Below are 5662 nucleotides of genomic sequence, written 5' to 3'. Positions count from 1 at the left end.
CTAGGGTAGCTGTTAGAAGTTAGCGTAGGACTAGACCCTCCTCCGGACCTCTTGTAGTGCAGTCAGCAGAAGAAAAAGAAACTCGCCACCATTTATAGAACCTGCTCAGATATTTTTAGAGCACCTTTGCATTTTTATTTATTTATTATTCTTTTTTTTTAATCCAAGTACACCACATGCTCCACTTTAGTAGAAGCTCATGGATCAACAGTTAGCTTATCAACACACATTACAAATCCTGAATTTGGATTTTTTTTTTTTTTTTTAAAGTTCATTAACAACTTTTCCCAATAACATATTACCCTTCAGGTATGTTTTTTTCCCATGCGCTGTGCAGTTCCCTTTAATCCTCTATAGGAAGTGAAGCTTTAGCACTAATTAATTGGCTTCTCCTGTTGTGCTGCACTTTAAATAGCCTGCTTGGGATGGAGAGTTTGTATTGATTTGGCCGTGACTCACTGTAAGTGGGAGGCATTTTTATGTTTTTTTAATGGCCAGCAGGGGGGCCGTCTGGAAATCATTGTGTTCTAAAACATCAGAGGACCACCTGAGAGAACATCTTCTCTCACACCTTCATAACCATGCATAGCCGTTTATCATTCACTGAAGTATGGAAATACAGTGCCAGAGAATTTCTCCTATGAACTGGTAACTCACATTCGTAGTGCAGGTCATTTCATCCTGTAGGTGCTATTTTGATTTGATTTTATTATATATTTTTATTTTGTTTTATTTTATTATTTTATTTTATTTCAAATCTTTTTATTAGCATTTACTATTTTATTTTATTTACTAGTAAAACAAAATTAACTAGTCCGATCTACTTGAAAGTTCAAAAACAAACAAATGTAGAAGGTGCTCTTTCCTCAAATCATCAAAAATAGCTTTCACTTATCAAATTCAACCAATTCAGCTATTTCATAATGCAAACATTTCAAAAAATAAACTCTTATTTAAAAATGCTTATTGTAAACCAGTCGGCATGCCTGCCTGCTTCCGAACAACATCATCACATTTGCATATATAATAATCGCAATTTACCGGTATCTTCTTTCTACATCTGTTTGTATACTGAATTATGGTATACTGTTTGTATACTTCTTCCTTGCATATATTTAAGCATCTATAGCTGCCAGAATCAACTTCTAAAACCTAATTTTACCTAAAAAAAAAGTTAGTTTTTCTGAGGTGAGAGACTTTTTATTTCGTAATAAGTTACGAAAATAATGCTTAAATAATATGACTGACATTAAGCCTGACAACATCTCATCTGACCGCAGATACTGAATCAGGACAGCGCATTTTTCTCAGGCACTCTTTACTTAAACTGCTTCTGACAGAAGTGTCAACAGCTTTCACGCACGTCTTTCAAAATAAAAGTCTCGCATCAGAAAATCATTTAGAATTATGTTTTTTGTTGTTGATGTTTCTTTGACTGTACACTCCGCGACCCGCTCAGAACGGTCTTCCAACCCAGTTGAGAAACACTGGTGTACACCAAATATTGTTGTTGCAAATGTTGCTGCAGATGAACATGAATATTTTTATCAGGTTAGATATTGATTATAAATCACTCAAACCCTTTTACCTGTACTCTGTCTACTTAACCTTAGGTCAATCCACCATGTTTGAAGATTTTTTAAAACCTTATTTGTGTTTGTACTTTACTTAAACTGCTTCTGACAGAAGTGTCAACAGCTTTCACGCACGTCTTTCAAAATAAAAGTCTCGCATCAGAAAATCATTTAGAATTATGTTTTTTGTTGTTGATGTTTCTTTGACTGTACACTCCGCGACCCGCTCAGAACGGTCTTCCAACCCAGTTGAGAAACACTGGTGTACACCAAATATTGTTGTTGCAAATGTTGCTGCAGATGAACATGAATATTTTTATCAGGTTAGATATTGATTATAAATCACTCAAACCCTTTTACCTGTACTCTGTCTACTTAACGTCAATCCACCGTGTTTGAAGATTTTTTAAAACCTTATTTGTGTTTGTAGTTCCTGAAACTGAATCTTCCTCAAAAGCAAAATGGATTGTGGGCAATATTAGCTGTTAAAGGGATAGTTCACCCAAAAATTTGAATTTTGTCATCATTAACTCACCCACACATCCTTTCTTTATTCTGTTGAACACAAAGAAGATATTTTGAAGAATGTTGACAACCAAACAGTTGACGGTAGCCATTGACTTCCATGGTATTTATTTATTTATTTATTTATTGTAAGTCAATGGCTACCATCAACTGTTTGGTTACCAACAGAAGAAAGAAACTTACACAGGTTTAACCCATAATTCAAATTTTGAATACTATTTAGGATGGATAATATGCAAATTGGTATGCAGCAAATATTTTCAGACAACAAAAAGTGTAGTTTAATAGTTTAACATATTCTGCCATGTTTAAATCCATTCAGCAGAATTTTCCCACAGAAAATACACACAAAAAAAGTAATGTTTAGTAAATCTGTTTGTTAGTGAGTTGCCAGTTTTCTTGAACTGCTTTGCTCTGAGAATCTCAAATCGGTCTATACTTTGTCCATTGCCATGAAAGGTTAAAAACAGGACCATCAGAAAGGATCAACAGGCTTAATATTAATTAGCACACAGGTCCCTTTTAAAGTCACATGGACTAATTACCCTGGAGCTTGTCATTTTTTCAGATTGTCTTGTTTTTCCTAATTGCCCTTTACAGATCAACAGCTTCATTGTGTTGAACCCAATCTCCTCTGACATTGTAAATGATTTCATAGCACAGAGTTACTCAATTATTAGCATTGACATTTTCGTGATGGTCACATCAGCCGTTCTTCAGCTGCACTATCACTCAGCGAAGCTTTTCTTTGTCGTATTGCGACATCTGAGGTGACAGATTCAGTTATATACGGTATGATCGCTTGTGTTTACATGAGCGGCCTGGGAATTCATGCCAGGACTTATTGGGTCTTATTGGTCCCATGGCAAAAGCCACATTCTTACTTAGCTGGATTTATATCCCATGCTCAAGGTGTATTGAGACATTTTCCAAGCTTTGTCTTCCTTCTCAATCCATCTCTCTGTAAACCCATCATTCAGTTGCAGGAGCATCTCACCATGGTAGCGGGATTGCCGGCTCGACAGACTCTCCGCCACTTGTTTTTCGACTTGTGTGGGTCAATTATTTTGTTTGCTTGTGTTTACATGCTTATTTCTACTTCCTCGATACAATTACATCTAGGGAAAAGCATCTGCACTCTTAAAAATAAAGTTTGTAAAAGTTTTTTTTGTTTGTTTTCTTTTTTCAGAAATGCTATAGAAGAACTATTTGGGTTTCTCAAAGAAACTTTCAGTGAAAAGGTCTTAAAAGAAATGTTTTTTTCTTAGTGCTAAGAACATTTGAATAATCTAAGGCTACATTACAGTCTACATTAATCCAGATACATTTGCAAATTCACCTTTTTATCTAAGTTTTGGCCCTCTGTCCACAATGAGACATTGTTTTTGTCCAGCAAAACCAGAGCATTTTGAAGACTCTCCCATGTGGATACATTTAAATGGACTGTGCAAATGGAGGTATTTGAAAACAATGCCGCATGTTTAGTCATGTGATGCGTATTGTACCAATAGATATCTGTGTTTATCAAAGGTTCTTTAACGGCATTGATATTTCCATTAAGGACCTTAACATCCATGGAATCTTTCCATTCCACAAAAGGTTCTTTATAGTAGAAAAGGGTTCTTTGGAGTTTCAAGAAGTTCTTTATATTAAGAGAGAGAAAAAATTATTCTTTCAAAAACTGTTCACTGAAAGCTTCTTTGAGGAACCCAAAATTGTTTTTTTATGGCATCTCTGTGAAAACACCCTTTTGGAACCTTTTTTTTTTTTTCAGAGTGTAAATGTTACTTTGTACAATCTTCATATACATTCCTGCAAAGATTACTGAATATTTTCTTGTAATTGCGTTTTAGACCAGAGATGGAATGCCTATTGAGGCATTCCATTGAGTGGTGAGATGTTTTGCTAATAAAATGATCATGTCAGAAGAATAGCAAATTTCATTATAAATGAGAACTTTATTCTAACTGGTCTCTGACTGCTTTTCCACCGGGGCTGGCGCCAGAGCTGGAGCCCAATTGGGAACCGGGCTGCGCTTTTTTTCACTCAAAAAAATCCTGGGCCGGTGCCCAGATCCTGGTTCCCGAACTGGCCCTGAATCCTTGCTGATCTCCAACAAGGGAACCTATGATGTCAGTAGGTGGAGCTTCCACTACAGACCACCGTGTGAAAGGAGCCATTTTTAAAAGCCGTCATAGTTCAGGTAAATTAACAACAACAATTAAATATGTCAGTTCAGCAGTGGTCGGCAGAAGACATCAACGCTCTCCTTCCGTAAGAGATAAGCGATTCTGGTCACATGTTGGTCACGTAGAGGGTTCTGCTCCCAGCCAGTGGAAACGAGAGCCGGTTCTGAACGAGTGCCACTCTTGGCTGAGCACCAGCACCAGCCAGTGGAAAAGCGGTATCAGTGAGCTTGTGTTACATTTTATACATGGCTGAGTAAGATGACTAAGACTTTCCAGTATTTTGTGGATGAGAAACTTTTGAAAAACCCTTAAGCACAGACAGTGTTTTAAAATGAAACGGATTAATGTAGACATGGCCTAAAGAATCTTTTTCTGCTATAAAGTACATTTTCTACAATGGAAAGTTTCCATGGATGTTTAAGGTTCTTCATGGAACCATCAGAGCCAATAAAGATTTTAATTTTGTGGAGAAACAGTTGAACTTTTTTGTGATGATTTGCTGATGCGTGCAGAGGATGGTTTTTCTGACAGGTAGACGTATTTGATATCATTTTATCATTAATCATGAGTCTTATGCATAGTTGACTATGCAGGAGGCTGTCTTTAGACATTAAATGGTACATTGGCAGCATATGAGGACAGCTCAATGTTTTGAGCAACGTCAGGTCTGCCAGTTCTGCAGGTAAACAGCAATAATCTAGAATTCAGACCTTGAGCATAATATGAGATGGCAGGTTGAAAGTGTATTTATTGTGCAGTCAGTTTATCTTATCGATTCAGAGCTAACTTTAATTGGACTGTCTGTGTGAAAACAAGTGGTTGGTCGATAGAAGTGAAAGAGCAGCAAAACATTTGTTTTCATTGATATTCATATAAAATACCATCCGAATGCTACAATATCACAATTTTGTGAATGATCTGTTGGGTTTTCAAAAGTAGGCAGACAAGCTTAATTTCAACACCAGAACTTTGGCATCAGCAGATTAGCCGATTAGCTGTGACGCTCACTTCCTTTTAAAGGGGTGTTTAATTGAAATACATCCTTTTTTGTGGACATTTTTGTGCCCATTAATCCCCATTTAGGATTTAATTATATGTTTTGATTTTTATGAAGACATTTTCAGTATTATTCTGATCATACTGTGAGTCTTAAGCTTTATGAGGCTGAAGGAATGGATATGATTGTTCTGCTCCATAAAGTCTAAGCTCTGTAATGTAAGAAAGTAACAACTCTCTCAGCCAGCAGTCGTCCTGCCAGATCAATGCCATTTGGATGCAACACATTTTTGGATTTGTCTTCGGTGTGAGTTGTAGCCTTGGTTGAAAAGAAATTACATGACTCATTCCATGAAAGGCCATTTGTATCCACACCAT

Source organism: Sinocyclocheilus rhinocerous, unplaced genomic scaffold (assembly GCF_001515625.1).
Source record: "Sinocyclocheilus rhinocerous isolate Xijiao unplaced genomic scaffold, SAMN03320098_v1.1 scaffold3131, whole genome shotgun sequence".
NCBI lineage: Eukaryota > Metazoa > Chordata > Actinopteri > Cypriniformes > Cyprinidae > Sinocyclocheilus > Sinocyclocheilus rhinocerous.
Note: the sequence above shows the minus strand (reverse complement) of the source record.